We start from the raw sequence: 17,192 nt of genomic DNA, 5'->3' as shown, positions 1-17,192 counted from the left end.
ATAAATGTCATTCATTTCAACCAATGCCAGTTGTACTGGGCAATAAACAGTGGATTCTTGAAATACAGTTCTGCTGCTAAAATAATTGAGGAGTTACCTGAGAAATAGGTTGTGATAAAACTGCTCAGAGAGCTTGAGTCTATCCTCTTTCTTCCTATCCTGGCCTTATTCTTTTGTCTTCTGAGTGGAGATTATTTTTGGGTTTTTTTGACTTTAAATGAAGCTGGGAATTTCCATGGTTGCTTATTTATACAGGGCTGTACTCCACAGTTAATTCACCCTGACAAGAATGATGTTGAGCTTTCTTGCCATATGATCTTGTATTTAAGATCCTGTCAGTTTTGAGGACTCTAAATAAACCTTCTTTTAAATATTTAATACTCTTCAGTGATATATGCCTTTAGGCTCTGAGCCTGGTCTAACCACCAAAACTTAAGAGTTTTCTGTATTTCTCATCACTACAGTCATCTTATATAAATTAAATTTGCACTCTAAATTCTCTGTTGGATTCCAAGCTGTTTTCTTCTCGTTTTCCATTCCTCTAGATGTAGAAAGAAAAAAAAAATCTACTTGAAATCCTTCTATAGGACTTCTGAGGTCTCTGTAAAGTCACTCCATCCCAAATATAAATTGTCAGGATAATTTGTTATAATGCCTCTGATGATGTGAATGACTGGACTAAATAATCTTGAAGGTCTTTTCCATCCTGAGCAATTCTATGATTCTATGAATTGCTCAGGTTCTCTACAACTTGATTTCACTTTTTAAGGACCTGCAAACAGAATGCTAAAAGAAATCAAAGAAAGGATTATTTCTCTTCTCTACTTTTTTGGCCTACTGACTTCCTCCCTTCTGTTAACTACAGAAGTTAGAAGAACAACAGACTCCCTGACACGGAATGGAGATCTTCATGGAGTAAATCAAAGCCACCTTGCAATACTGACCTTATGGGAAATACACACCTTGACCAGAACAGCCAAGAGCTTGTTGCTTGGGGACCTCACCCAGGTGACTTAGAGAAACATGGGTTAAACTCTTGGACCTCTGTCTCCACTGACTGTGCCAGGCTATTTTTCCCTTTGACCACAACTTCCACTGCAGATCTCTAGAGATTTCCTTCTAATTAAATACATTAAGTAGTCACTCAGCCCCAGACAAACTTAGATCCTCATGCAGGCTATGAAGGAACATTGTGAAGGAAAAAAGGGATGAAGGAGTTAACAGATCGGATGTTCTCATCTCCCCTCTTCCAACCAGCAGCCACCAACACAGTTATCAAGATACTTAGGGAATGATTCATTCCAGGTAAGATTTATTTCTTCTCCAGTCCTCAAAGACCATTAGAACTTGTTCTTTCCCCATGTCTTTCCATTTGCACTTCTGGATATGTCCCACAGAACACACACCCTGCTGGAAAATCAGAGAGACACACAAGAAAAACCTGACCTGGGAACCACAGACAGAAGGTGCTCCGAGGTGGAACCCGGACAGATGGGAAATCTGTCACACACTCCAACCACAATTAATAACAGAGCAAAAAGCACTAACAAGGGCCTTCATCAAATGGAAACATAACTAAAACAAACGAAGTATGTGTCAGGTCAAGTTCAAGACAGGTTCCTAGAAGCTAACCCATAACAGCAAGAACATAATTTCTAAATCTTCTTTGACAGGAATTGTCCCTAACTCGAAGTAAAAGTGTTTAGACTTCCCAGAACTCAGCAAAATTGCCTCTGAGTGTCAGCAGTGAACACTGTATATTCTTTTAAGACTTCACAGTCCAACTGTCAGCTGTCTGTTTTCTTTCTGCTATGTGTAGAGTTTATACAGACCCTCCCAGAGGAGCCTTTAATTGCATGTCATGACAAGTCTCCCAACCTCTTTGCAGCTCTTCCACTTAACACATAGTGTAAACTCACCCAATCTCCCTTCACTTTCTCCTTCCTGGATTTCTCTCTTGGAGCCCTGTGGAGTCCTGTGTTGAAGCTTCATTATGATGGAGTGGACCCAGTGGAGAACTCTATAAAAAGCATCCAACCCATTTATCAGGACAGATCTCTTTAACAAGTCTGTATAAACTTCATGTGTTGAAGAGTCCTAACCTGTGACTCAGAGACAAAACCGAAACCTTAAGTAACTAAGAAAGAAGGTGGGGCTTTTTTCAGTCACTTAGTCCTACTGTTTCTCTGACAGTTTGTGCAAGAAAGTCACTAGATCTTAATAACAGCACTGAGTGGTCCCAGCAGAGAGACAACACCATTACAGAGGGAGCTATGCAAACACACAGACTGTCCCTGCCCAAGAGTTCTTATAATATAAATAGCAAAGACAGTGGGAGGGAAGATAGCAGCACAGAGAGGTGAAATGCATTGCTCAGGATGACATGACAGCTCGGTAGTCACTATGGAGAATTGCCTCGCAAGGTAAGAGCTTTTGGAAAAGGTCTGGCTTTGAATTTAAAAAAAAAAAAAAAAAAAAAAAAAAAAAAAGTAATTCTCATGGCAAAGATATTGTGAAGCCTTGTTACACTTTTGAAAGGATTCTGTAGAACATCTTGTCCCAGCGTGCCATATTATTCCCTTTTTGTGATTCTCAGAGGAAATTTCCTCAATTTTCAAGTCTAAAGAGACATTCCTACTGCTTCTTCCTCAAACCAGTATCCAAAAATTAAGGTGCGATAGTGAAACCTTTATATTTAAAGCAGTGCATGTTTGCATCAGTTTCCACCCCCACCCATTACAGCCATTGTTTAACTGCACATTTAAACACATGTTTAACTTTAACCACACAAATAGTCCTGTACACATCAATGAAACTACCTGCACTTAAAATTAAGCACTTGTTTAAGGGCAAGACGTAGAGAGACACATAGTGGGGTTTTAAAAACCCCTTGAGCATTCAGTGGAATTTAGGTGCTTAATGCACTTAAGAGACATTTGCAAACCCCACTGAGATGGTATTACTTGCAGCTGAATGCTCTGGAAATCTGGCAGCAAGGCTCAGACTGATCCAGTGATGGATTGCAGTGAGAAGATGAACTCTTAATTCCACAGGGAATTCACAGCAGTTCTTGTCCCTGTCGTATCCCACCAAATCCTCCAGCAGACGCATCTCAGGGCTCTCCCTTGCTGGCTGACCCTGGGCTGATCCCTCAAAGGGGACTCAGCAGATCCAGGCAGAAGTACTGCCTGTGCCCAGGGCACTCTTCAGCTCTGACAAAATCAGCATTCACCCAGCAACACATCCAAATGCCTGAGGACACTCAGAAGCTGAACAAACACCTTTAATGAAGTGATATAATTTTTCTAAGCTAATGAGAGGAAGGTGACCTGAGCCCACAGGTATGAACCCTAATGGACAAAAGCTGAGGAGATAAGCCCCTGCTTTCCACACAAGCTCACAGAGGTCAAGCTGGCCAGGGTTTGAAGCATTCTGGCAAGCAGCTCACTGCAGCTCTACACCTGGCTGGGTTTAATTTGTTATTTATGTCAGCTTTGCATATTTGTAAAGTTCAAGGGTTTATTGCCCTGGCCTGACCTTGCCAAGTCAGAGCTCACATGTGGTTGTCTAGTAGCAATTTCTTTCTAATAAACTTTACTTGAAAGAACATGTGTGATAGATTTTGTTGATGATTAAAAAGAATAGGGCTATGTTCATTGTTAGCCAAGCTGGTTTTGAAGTTTTGTTGGAAGTCACCTCTGTTCTTATTTTTAAAAAAATGTCGTCCCCCCCTCACCCCTTTATTTTGCTGCACACCCTAATTATGTTTCATGTTGAAGCATGTAGCATTGTTTGTGTCTATACAGTAAAGATACCACTCCCCCCATGTGCTTATTAAGATCATTAAATTAAGTAGTAGTGTTCAGAGCTGTTCTTTAATCAGCGCATGTGCGAGCACCCAAAGCCTGAGCACACACAAGAATATGAAAACTCAAGGTTCTGATGTGAAAACAGGCAAAAAGTAACTAATATCTGACACATTCTTTGCCAATTCCAAAGACTATTGCTCCTCATTTGCTTTGGCTTTCCCTATTAACAAAGAAAAAACCTATTTTCTGTCCCTAAGGGTTAAGAGGGTACAATCTTAGACACCCAGTTTCCTTCACCAAAAGGACTATGAAGTTCAACCCCTTGTGCTCAGAGACATGGAGAAATGGAAGTTCTAAAACCTGATATTTTATTATTTCTGCAATGTAGATTCTCATGTGGCTAAAAGCATGGTTGTGCCTCTGGTGTTTCACCTTTCCACTTCATGGCCAGCAATTCCCGCCAGCTGGGTGCTGCACCCATGCATGTGAGATGCAGTAGATGCACTCTGGGGACTGGGTGAACTGAGGACTTTGTGCTTGTGCCCAATGGGCTTTGTTTAATCCAATGCTGCCTTATCCTTCTGCCAGGTGTGGTTGGCATCATCCAGCATGGTTAAGAGTTATTAGAGGTAGACAGACAGACAACATGATGTATGGATTCATTTTCTTATAAAACCAAACTGAAAATGTGCTAACATCACTAGTACATCCTGAAATCCTTTTTTCCCCTATAACTCTTGATTTTCCCCCAGTTTTTTTATGTTAGCATGTGCTGCTGGGATTACTTGAAGAGCTTGTATGTGCAAGTACTTTCCTGAATCAACAGCTTTGATTGTAAATCATTTGAGGCAGGATTGCCATTTATTAAATGTGTATACAGTGACCTGCCTGAGTTCCCTAACACTACTGTGAAATGACTAAATAAGTAAATAATAGTGACATCCATGCTCTGACAGCAGCTGTGAGACTTTCCATTAAATGGAGAGCTCAATAGGCAATTGCATCTAATAGTCAAAGCAGGAACCAGAAAACTGAATTTCTGGTTGTCACTCGTGCTGTGGGTTTCTTCTGCCTGAAGTGCTGGTTTGTAGCTCCTTCTGTGAACAGGACACTGGCCTAAGCAACTGGCAGCCTGACACAAGTCTTTCCTTTGCAAAGTGGCAAAAGCCACTACTTTGAATTACATTTATTGTGGGTTGGCCTATAAAAGCTGCAGGGCAATCAGCAATGATCAGGAGTGGGCCAGCTGACGGCAAAACATTTGGGTTTGTCTCAAGTTTGCTTTTCCCAGAACCCCTGAAACAAATCCTAAATCTTCTTCCTTATCTTCCTTTTGTATGAGGTGACTTTTCAGAAGACACAGGTAATTTTAGCAAATAATAACGTGTATGCACGTTTCACACAATTCCATCTACTTCTTTTTACTTGAGCTTCTCTGTTTCTTTGGCACCTTTGCTATCTCTGTCTCCATACTCCATCTTCTCATCATATTCCCTGTCCTTACCTTTCCAGTCTCTTTCTCCCCTCCAGTCCTTCCTCTCAGCAAATTTCACATCTTTTTAGCTCTGTGTTCCTTTCTGACTCTACTAACCCCCAACATATTTATCCAAATCCTCTCTCAAATATCCTTTCCTCTCTTTTTACGAAGCTTTCTTACATTGTTCTCACTTGAAATGCATAAGATATTTTGGCAAGAGCATATTTTTGCAAGATTTTTTTAAGGGAATCTAAAACTAACTATAGAGTCCCATGTACAGTGGGCAGGCAAAAAGATACAGCCAAGAGTAAAGCAAAATTGGCATTTGTAAAGCAAACTGGAAAAGTTTCAGCAAAGTCCTAGCCCTTATTCTGATTAATTGGACACCCTGGTGTTTGAAGGGTCTCTGTGGAAAATAAAACAAATGTGTCTATTGTTCTTAGAACAACTATTATAATAATAATCATTCCTTAAGCATCAGTAGTGCCTTTCATCTAAGGACTATAAAACACACTGCAAACATTATTGAACTGAGTCTCTCAGTACTCCTATAAACAAGGCCAATATTTTAGACATACTTTTTAACAGAATAGTGAGGTCCAGGGACAATAATAGCAATTTATTTTTTTTTTTTATATTTGTGATTGGTTACTTAATTCTATGTTTATTCAGGCCCAGCAGCATTACTTGATTTTCAGAAGTGATAAGTATCCTTGGTTCCAGTGACTCTTAGCACGTTAGCATCTCTAAAACTCAAGTCCTACTTTAGTTGCTTTAAAAGTGTGTGCTTAGACCCCTCTGCTTCAAGATCTCTACCAGAATCAGAGCAAAAGTTTGTGAGAGGATTGGAGGAATTTGAGGCTTGTAGCTCCTTCATCTACTGATGATTTTCATAGTAGAGTTAATGTCGTGTAAAAACCTAAGCAAAGTCTTTACTTTCAGCCTGAGCAATTCTATTGAATACAAGATTGAACACAGTTGATTCAGTGTGCAGAGGTTTTTACAGGACTGAGCCTCCCATATTCCCTTTCTAGTCTATAGAAACTCTCGGGTGGCTTCACATACCCACCCAAGAGTTTAAAATATGAAATGGAGCTAAATCCCCAGAAAACCTTGTTTTATCAACCTTTGCTAACTCTTCAGTGATTGGTTAAGAAATTTGTGAGCCCTGTTTCCCAGGCATGGGCTTAATAAGAAGCTTTCAGCCTTGCTCTCAGTCAACCCAAGTGCTAAACAGAACACAGTCCAATTTATTTTTTAATAAGGTTCTCTACTCTAGAAACCAGTATGAAGTGCAATTATGGGCTTAACATTCAACTGTTAAATTATCCTCCCAACATCTTTCCAGGCCACTCTCTTAGCTCTTCAGAAGAGCATTTTATTGGAAAGGGTAAATGTATAAAAATCTACTGTTAAAACACTTAACAAATCTCCCCTGTCAGGCCAGTAAACTGTAGTCCATCCACTCTGATCTGAGATTTCTGTTTCTCTGCTCCCCCCCTCCCCACCTCCCTTTTCTTTGTTTAAAATATGCTGACCACACAGTGACCTCTCGTAACCCATTGGTCGAAAATTACAACCAGCCACACAAACAAGCAGCTCGAGGTCAGAAAGAGCAGGGTCTGCTAAAAGTTAGTAATCATACATTAATTCCCTGACATAATTAATCAAAATGAACCACCGTTATCTAGTGTGGAACCTTTAACCTATTACAAAGGGGTCAATTTGCAAACCACTTGAGCATGGGAGTTTGGTACAAATAGCATACTCCCTTCATCTGGGATGCCCTAAGTAGGCAAAAATGCCTTTGAAGTCCCAAATCTACCAGATTTAGATATAATTTCATCAATCAAGTTAAAAGGCTGCCTTCCCTCCAAAAAGGATTTCATGTAGATCTGTCATCTAGCTCTGTTCAGTGGGTGACTGAAAATCCATTTGTTAGGCTCTTTTTGTCAGGATGGAGTAGGCTGCAGTTGGCTCTACATGTCAAAATAGCTGAAAGTTTATCAAATTGAAGGCTAAGAGGCATGATTTGTGTTAGAACCTGCGCTGATCTAGTGGAGGAAGCAGTAAATCTCAGCTTTGTTATGCCAATCAGCTCCAATTCTGGAACTTAATTGTGTTTTCATTTGATATGACTATAATTGTAGTGCATGAAGCTATTTGTAGGGAATCAGAGACAGGACTTCACACATTTGTACAGCTCCTAGGACCATGCTGCCTTCTGACCCTTTTATGCTCTCACCCAAGCAAAGTCCCTGGCAATAAACTATCTCCAGCTTAAGAGTGGGGAACTAAAACCCTGATCTTTCAAGGGATTTTAGTGCTTAGTTCCTTTTCAGATCCTAAATTCCCACTGAGATCAGCATGAATCAGGCATCTTGACAGAAATCAGGAGCCTAAATACTTCAGAATTGTATTTAAATGGTGTGTCCAAGGTCACACAGGAGGAACTTGCTGCAGAGAGGGGAACGGAATCCAAGTCTCTGAAGTCCACTGAATCAACCTCACTTCATCAGATTCAAGATCCCTACAGTCCATGGAATCTCCCTTGAGTGTTATTTAACCCTCTTTCTTATGTACCAATACAAGCACTCCTCCATATGTATATTTAATGTATTTATTTATTGCATGCAAGAATGGATGAGCTGTAGAGTTTTAGAAGAATATCATCCTATCCAGTGATATCATATATCACACAGGTGAATCTCAAAGGGTTTCTGATGTTACTAAGACCCCAAAATAGAATTAATTTTAAGCCATTCACTGAATCTCATTTTCTGTGTCATATAATATATGGCCACAACTAAGGTGTCAAAAAGATTTTAAATTGCTTTATATTGGTATTAGTGCAACAACTCCATTTGGAAAGTATCACACCTACTTAAGAAGTTTCTGGGAAATGTAAAACAAAGTCATTGCTAAGGTCAGTGTTTTAGCAGAGGTCACCTGAACTACAATTCCCAATATGCACATGGAGTTGACATGTCTGGCTTTTAAAACAAAATCACAATTCATCATCTGAGTGTCAGATCTGTGGCTTATGAGTTCCTGGTGTCTGAATGATTATGACACTTATAAAGTATATTTTATTATTACAGCCCACTCATTGCCACTCTCCATATGTGAAGTGATGGATATTTTAAATGTAATTCTACTTATTTATATTTATATCTTACTGGTGACAGGTAAAAAGCATCAACAAATCACTGCAATTTTTAACTAGTCAGAGACAAGATTTATTTTTAGTATAGTTAGTATGCACACTGTGGTTATTAGGAAGAATGATTCCCACCCAGAGAATCATTGTTTAGTAATGTTTAATTAAAATAAAACAAAACAAAAGAAAAAAAAGGCAACCTCAAAACAGTCAGAAATGTCACACAAAGGTAAAAGGGAAGATGACAGAGATTTAGATCACAGGGAGGCTTTGTGTAGAAACAAGGGGCCAGACAATGCTCACCTCTCTGCCCTGACAGCTGGAAGGGATGCTCTGACACTGGTTTGCCAAGAACTGCAACACCTACCAGTGCTGGAAGTGGCCACTGGAAATTAAAAGTCTAAAGTTGTCTTATAACAAGAAGAGATGAGATGGCCTGAAAGCTATTCCTTCTTCAGATTGTTACTTCTTCATATTAATTAAGTACATAATTAATTTTTTTTAGACTTTAATTGTTCAAAAAGTTAAGACTGCAAGGGACTTATTTAATGGATAGAGTCCTAGATGGGGATGCAGTAGTTCAGGTTGCTCCTCAGACACTTCATTTTCTGTAGGACTGTGACTAACCAGTACAGCTTTGCTGTTTAATACCAGTATCAATAAAAAGGTGTTTACATAGGGAGGTGAGCAGGGCTATGTAAGTTCCTGGACAGAAGTTTGGCAGAGCATCTTACCTGTGTGCTTTCACTCTTATGATACCATCATCAAGATAAATTTGCTTCATGTAGACTGTAAGATACTTTTGTTGCACTTCAAGAAGTGCAACACTTGTTCTCCAGCCCAACAACCCTTCCAGACTGTAAGAAGAGCTGGCAAGAGTTCCAAGGGCAGCTGGGCATTATGCCAAACCGAATAGGAATACTCCAGCTCTTCTCCTTCAAGAAGGACTAAAAACCATGACCTGACACCCAAAATGCAAATAATACAGGGCCTGCTTCACCACTCTCATTCTGAAGACCCTTTTGGACCTAGGTTTCGCAACTGTTCCTGGCCACAGCTCTCTGTCCACACCTCTCCAAAAGAGTGGTGCTCAACATGTACTGTAGGGTGGGATCAAGGGCCGAGGTGGGAATGTCCTCCTTCAATTCTGGCCAGCTCTGTGCCATAGGATAGTACAGCTCTAAGATGCTGAAAGATTATTGGCTATGTCATCACAGGTTCATTCCAAGAAAATTGGTGCTTTGCCCCATGCTCAGTGCTCCCCTGTGACCTGGAAGGCTGACATTAGGTTATTTGTAGGGAGATTTTTGTAGACTGGCAGAAAACTTTAGTGCTTATCTCTACTTCACACACTGTACCAGCTCACCTCATGTTCTATAGAAACTACTGAAACCCTCACTTAGCATATAAGTAAAATGCATATAACTATAATTAATGACCTCCAGGGTCTCTGGTAAAGCCATTTAGCATTTGTCAGCCCACTCTGTGAGCTTTTGGGTCAAAACCAATAAATGCAAGGTAGCATTATGAAGAGTTCCATCCTCAAGTTATAATAATATATATTAGCTGGATCTTTGAGCTACACACAAAACAAATCACATTGCAGAAATGTGTCATATAGAAAATGCAATGGGGCACATCACACATTGAAATAGACTTCAGGGTGTATAACATGTAGATGTGCTCTGGACCTTGGCATTACCCAGTGGTAGACCTGTTCTTCCCTAAGTTACTTCTGTTGCCATTAGCAGAGGAGAAACAAGTGTGAAAACACCAATTGCAGCGACTTACTTACCCTGGGAGGTTGTTCTAAGGTGTGAGGTACTTTGAGCATCACTGACAGGACAAAGGGGTTGCTGGGATCTCATCCTGCAAAGGCTTTTGAGTCACACTCCAGAGCATCTGCAAGGAAAAACACATTGCATTTGCCAGGCCACCAAAACTGCTGCTCAAAGTAGGAAACTCACATGTACAACCCATTCCCTCCCCCCCACACCCTGTCTCAGCTCCCACGGGACAGGGAGTTTATCAGTTAATACTTGAGCTTAAATCTTCATCTGAGGAAGTGATGAACATCTAAGTCACTCCTCCCTACTTGCACAGAGATGAAAGTTTCTTTGCTGGCCTGTTCACTCCAACCTCCCCCTTCCTGGAAGAGATGAATCCCTGCTGAAGAAATCTGAAACCCCTGGCCACCCAGCATATCCTGCAGAAATAAAAGCATCTTCTCTGAGAAAATGCATGCATGGAATGAAGCACAATGCAAGGCAAGCTCTGCTTGCATAGAGCTGTAGGAAATGAAAGGTAAAAGCCAAAAAAGCCAAACGGAGTGGTGTTAAGATAACAACAGGACATTGTTTTGATCCCAGGAGATCCTGTGGTTTTTCTTTTTAATAGTGTCACTTAGAGTAACTTATAAGGGAGGCAGGGAAGGTGACACAATTTTATAACTCTGCAGGGGCTTCACACCATGGGACAAGATTCCTATTGTACTGAGGAGTATTGGAAAGAAAAGGGGGAAAAGAAAAAAAAAAGAGCTTGCAAAGCAGATCTAAAATTACACCTATTCTCAAGGAAGATACAAATCTAGGCCAGAAGGATTGCTCATTACAATGAACTCCTAGAAACTTTTCCAGCAAATGCTTCACAGGTATTTATCAACCTAACTGAGGGCAGATGAGATGGAGCAGAAAAAAAGAAAAAAATCAGCCTGCTTTTTCCCCACATAATGCTCAGTGTAGTTTCTGCAATTGATCAAGTTTTGTTTTCCATTTCCTCAGTCCAAAATCTCTTCAAGAAGCCCCCTCAATGGGAAGGCTATGGGAGGGACGTGATAGAAAGACAGGAAATTTCAGTCATAACTGATTCTCATGACTTGCCCACCCAAGAGGGAGTTCAGGCAAACACAAAACCACCTTTTTAACTAACTTCTAGTAAGCCCTGCCAGGGTTCCTCTATTTCAGAAATACAAAATCATGCACTAAACAGTGCTTTTTCAGCTCTCAGTCCCATCAATAGCAACAGAGGTGGGCATAACCTGTAGCACCAATAAGCTCTGGACCACTCAAAATACCTGGTGCCCCCCTTCAGGTACAGACAGTGGTTTCAGAGCCAGTGAATAGGTCACTAATTTCAAGCCACAAAGCTGGAACAAACTAAAGATGCTGCCACCCTCTTACAAGAGAAAAATCACAAAAGGTTAAACCCAAATTAACAGAAAACAGATTCAGAGGGAGAAACAAAATGCAACAAAATCTGTACGGGCATCTGTGATGTTTAAACTAGAATATAAATCCAATACAATAATTCCAGTGAGATGGCCCCCAGTGCCCCATAATTAGTATTAGGAGGTAAGGTCTTCAAAGATCTTTATCTGAGCTAATTTCAGCTATTTGGTACAGAACTTCTTCTATTCCCTTCCCACTCTACATCACAAAATGCTCTTTTTGGTGCTTCCATTCACACAGCAGGCACTGATCCCTGCTAGGGGAAGTATCAAAACTTCTAATAAAATGACTGCTCACTCAGAAAGTCTCTCAGCTGAAATTTTGGAGTTGTATAAACTCCCCCACAAAGCAAGGCTGTCAGATTAGATTGCAAGGTGTCAGTTTACCCAATCCAAACCTGAGGTTCTATTAAAAAAAGAAAAAAAAAAATCCGCAACAATCCCCCCCCTCTACGCACACACAGACAAATGGAAAATGTCAATCAAAAGTAATTAATAGTTTTCCTTCCTCTTTTGCACACTAAGCAATGCCAGGAGACAGGATTCTGTGAACTTAAATGATTGCTGAGTAACAGTGGTTGAAAAATCAGAGGCATGGTAAAATATTCAGAGAAACTATCAGTGCTACCTGAAGACTTCTATTCCAGACACACGGTTATCCCAAATTCCTTGGTAGTGTCTGTGCTGAAACGTGCTGTGCAATATAAAGTTTCTGAGGTGACAGAAGACATCAGTGCAGATGGGGAGGACAGACATGGGGTTAAGAGTCAGATGTGAGAGAAAGAGCTTGGGACCAGATTCATGCCTTCGGTGCCCACCATTTACATCAAGCAAATGTGAATGATCTAATTTCCCAAGTTATCTAGGGTAAAATACAGCTTTGTGTAGAGGAGCCAACAGTTACAGGAATAAAAAATAATAAAAAAAATACTCGTATCAAGCTTCACTAAGACCTAGAGACCAAGCTAAAAGCTAGAGGTGTTCATTTATCCTGCATAACAGGGCAATAATATAGGTTGCTGGCTTTTCAACTTGATTTCAAACAGTGCACCAAGTCCTGGAGCACTACTTTATACTTTATTTTCAATAATTAGGTATGGATTTACTCACAGAAGGATATTAAGGACTTAACAAGCCCCACACCCTTTCTTCCTCATTAGCCCACTAATTTTTAGGCCAATTGGTCTCCTCTGCCCATACCTCTCAGCTATGTGTCTCCCTTCTACCCTCAAAAAACCAGCCATGGAAACCAGCCCATGCAGATAGAAATATATTAGTAGACAAGCAACTATGAACACTAAAAAGAGTAAAAATCCTCCCATTTCCTTCCTATTCCTTGTTCTGGGGACGAGAAGCCCTGTTTTGGAACAGTTTTCTTCCACCTAAGCAGAGATTTTTAGGAGACAGACAACCCTGGCTGGCACAGTTACATCTCCAGCTGCACATCACCCTCACATGTGAGTTCTCCAAATTTCTTTCAGCCAAACTGACTTAGCAAAGAGAGACTATTAAAACTCTTGTGATTTTTTTTTCCTTGCTATTTCCCATTCAGTTCCCCACATAAAGGAATGATTCTGCAAAGATTTATGTTTAAGCATTACTTACCCAAGTAATCTTAAAGTAAATTGAACAGCAGAGGGGTTTCTCACCATACATGCTGAAATACTTGCATGATTATGGGAAGTAAATGACTCTACATCATTTCTAGAGTCTAACACCTGCTTTGTTTTTATGATCAGATACCATATACATGGTTTGGTTTCTCCCAAAACACTTTTTTCCCACCTCCCCCATTTTTAATATATTGGCTAGAATGTTCTTTGTACCTCCTTAATCTCCTCTGAACGGTGAGAAGCAGTACATGATATAGGTAGGTCCTCCCAGCCTACTTGCAAGCAATCTTATGCGAAGAGGACCACGGCTCAGCATAGCTTTAAAGCACCAGGCCTGGAAGTTGTTGCTGCTGTTGTAACCCCATAAAGCCCTTTTCTTTTGTTCTCTTCTTGAGACGGGTTCCTAGTACCCTTCAGACATTTTATTGATCTTTCTCCCCCTCTAGCTCATACATGCTAATTGTACCTCTGTAGCAAAACAATCTTATTATCATGTTAATTAGTGGGAGGGTTGTTGAGGGTTTCCAGTTCATTACCTGCTAATTTCAAGATAAATGAATCCACAGGTTACTAAGTAAATAAGGTCACCTATCAAGTACTTGTAAACGTGTTTGTAAACAAGGAGAGGAGATGGGGAGAGAGAGAGAGAGAAAGGGAACTATGTTTGGCTGGGATGGTGGGAAGTAGCTTGGGATACAGATTTGGCATCCCATGCTGGGGTGACTCCATTTCCCTTGAACTCATTTGTAATGGAAAGGCAATGTTTGCTGTCCACCTGGTTCCCCAGTGGGACGTTTCCTCCCTCCAACCACTTTGTGCACTCAAAGGGCTCTTTGTGAGCAGATTACTCATTCGGAGGTTGGGTTGATTATTGCTGCCTTTTGTGATGAGAGCCAGGAGTGAGGACATGCACTAGGCAATAGAGCACCAAAGGGGGGGAACAAAAAAACCATGGTCTTGTGAGTCATGGTAACCTCCCCCTCCACATGGCTCAGGGATATTCATCTTGCCTTTTCCACAGGGCAAGAGGACAAAGGAATTCAAGGGGAGAAGGGAAATAAGCAGTCAGGTCCTCTGCTGGGCTAAAAGGACACATTGCTTTGAAACTTGGACCACCACATCACAGCCCAAATCTCCCAGAAAATGACTTGCTGAGCGGGACAAGAGAATAAAATGACCATGTAGAAAAGCAGAGCTGAAAGAGGGGGATTGCAGGGGTAAATCATCAGGGAACAAAATGGAAAGCAAGACCGAGAGGGCTGCCTTGGGCTCTGTCCTTGGACCATGGCTGATGACATAAATATGTGTATTAAATGTTCAGGGCACAACAAGCTGGGAGGTCAGCTCAGTGAAAAGAAGGAGAGAAATTCAGAGATCTTGATAAACTGGAAAAATGGTCTGGAAAAATAGGGTACAAGTCCCTAAGGTTAATTTTGGAATCTGGGTGGAAATAAGGAAGGTGAAGATGGGGTGAGACCAGTAAGGTGGGGATACCTCATTACAGGACATGAATCATAGAATCATAGAATTGGCTGGGTTGGAAGGGACCTCAGAGATCATCAAGTCCAACCCTTAACATTTGAAGAGATGAGCATGAAGAGACGATCTCAAGTATAAGAGAAAGGAATGCTGTTATGACATTGTGGACAAAGCAAACGTGATATTAGCAATGTAGAAGTAGGAGTGTTGCCTGGCAGCCTCCTGAATGGCTTCCAGCACATGCAGCATTTGCTGGAGCCAGGTTTAGGAGGGAGAGCAGAAAGAGCAGAGCTCCAGGCAATTTGGCCTGTGAAAAAAAAAAAAAAAAAAAAAAAAAAAAAAGAAGAGATTGAATCAACACAATTGTTTTAAGTGAGGGTCTTCAGAAATCTAAAAGATGAAAGGGAATAACCTACCCTTCAGAGGGGTCAGAAAGCAAAGTTTACAGCAAGGATTCAGATTAGGGGGGAACTCAGGTGCCTACACATAAATATTTAGTGTTTATTTAGGGACCTGAAGATATCCAAGGCAGGCTGGCAACTATGATAATGGACCTGTGGGAGTCTTGTACCCTTATGATGAGTCTGTAGGCTTGGCAAGATACCATAAGAGATTTAATATGACAATAGAGACCTGTGTGCAGGCATCTGAATCATTCCCTAGGTAAAACTTCTTAGAAGTGTTGGCAGCAAAACACTGTAGTAGTTTACTACAGTCTGACTCTTGGGAAGGAGGTGGAACAGTCTGCCAGCCTCAGTGCACTGTGATCCAGCAGATTCCCACCCATAAGCACCTCAAGTCCTTCTCCTTTTGCACCTAAGTGAGAATTCACTGGCTAACCCCTTTTTCTGGCCATGTAGCTCATAGATTCTGCTTCCTATTTAATGAACATCTGAGTCTGTTTCAGAGGCTTGAAATGGTTCAAAATTGAACACAAGATCTGGTGTTAACCAGGATGGTCCAGTGGGTTAGACCTGAGCACACGTGAGATCTGGGAACAGTGAAGTGAGCAATTCGTTTACCCCATCCCACCTTTTGCTCCAAGGGAGATGTCTGAAAACACTCTTCCAGCTTGCCAGATTTTATTCAAACTCTGTTTAAAAATATACTTGTGGTGATTTTCCTTTTCCTCCCTAGCTGCTTTTAAATTTTCTTCTTTGTGCCAGGAGCTCTGTCGTATGAGTCACCTGATCTTCTTCTACCAGCTGGATGAGCATATAGCAACTTGCATCATCAGCTTTCAAGAGCAAACAATCATGAGAAACAAATTTAAAGCTGCTTTTTGTGAGTATGCAAGCTAGAAATAACCATTTGAATGTTTGCTAAAAACAAGTGCAAAAGCACCACAAAAACAGGCCAGCCAAATCCATTTCATTTTCTTTTTTTCTCCCTCCATTTCATTTGAAGAGCTAAGGATTTTTCTATTTTACACTAATTAGAAAATAGAAATAGCCTCTTTCTTGACTAGTGGTTGGTATCAAAGGCCTGTGAAACACAGCAAGCCCTCCTCTGAACTCTGAATTGCTTGTGCATTTGTTTGGATATCAGCAACTTAGGGATTTAAAATTTCAAGAACAGCAGTTATGAGGAATATTCAGCATGATCTTATTGTAACTAAACAGCTAAAGCATATGGATGAAACAGAATCAAAGGAGGTTCTGCATACACTTTTTTTTTCACCTGCTTGCTACATAGGGTCAAAACAGACTTTGAGAAGAGATGCTTATTTTTTTCTAGTGTGCTTGGGAATTTGGAGATTATTTTCCTGTCTAATTATATAACTGCATAATTAACCCAAGGCTTATTAAGAGACAGTCAAATGTTTGTATTATCCAGTTCTGGCTTCTCTTTCAGAACACCTTTAAAGTTTCTAACTGTGTAAAATGCAGATACTCCAGAGGCATCCTGGTTTAGCAATACAACTGGCATCTGAAACACTGAATTCTCCCTACTTCTTTTTTTTAATTAAGATAATAAATTGGTCTTAAATTATCCCTGAAATCAGACCAGTGTTGATTACAATGGGTCTCATGCTGTGACAGCTCAAGATGATGTTATTTTTATTCCTTTTCAACGAGATCTTAATCTCTCCCTGCGTGTAAACAAATTGTCACAGTAACCTTGTTCTTTAATCTCCCAGCTGAAGACCTTTAAAGCATTGGGAGATAACAGATCTAACTGAGATTCCATCAGCTTTCAGGCTTTTACAGATATGCTGCATGCCTCTCCCACTGCTGCAGCCTTTAAATGTTGAAGGAGAGAAGTGCACATTACACTCAAAAGCTTTCCTTAAACGTTTGAAAACAGTATCTGCCTAGCAACATGCCATCCAGGCCTCAAATCCACAGCCAAAATTTGGATGCAGGGATAGCAAGCCAAATTGCTACCCGTTGTAGCTGGTGCAGAACAGTCCCACTGGCTCCCTCCT

General features: G+C 40.7%; 1 long non-coding RNA gene across 1 annotated transcript in view; it reads right to left on the bottom strand.

Annotated features, from left to right (window-relative positions):
- Positions 1 to 10,343, bottom strand: part of LOC139801297 (uncharacterized) — a 51,478-nt gene extending 41,135 nt beyond the window's left edge. Inside the window, exon 1 of the long non-coding RNA XR_011728139.1 lies at positions 10,242 to 10,343. This is a non-coding gene — a long non-coding RNA (uncharacterized lncRNA). The remainder of the gene's footprint in view (positions 1 to 10,241) is intronic.
- Between the last annotated feature and the right edge of the window lie 6,849 nt (positions 10,344 to 17,192).

The sequence above is a fragment of the Heliangelus exortis genome, chromosome 11 (genome assembly GCF_036169615.1).
Source record: "Heliangelus exortis chromosome 11, bHelExo1.hap1, whole genome shotgun sequence".
NCBI classification, from domain to species: domain Eukaryota; kingdom Metazoa; phylum Chordata; class Aves; order Apodiformes; family Trochilidae; genus Heliangelus; species Heliangelus exortis.
This window is presented reverse-complemented; position numbering and strand designations above follow the sequence as displayed.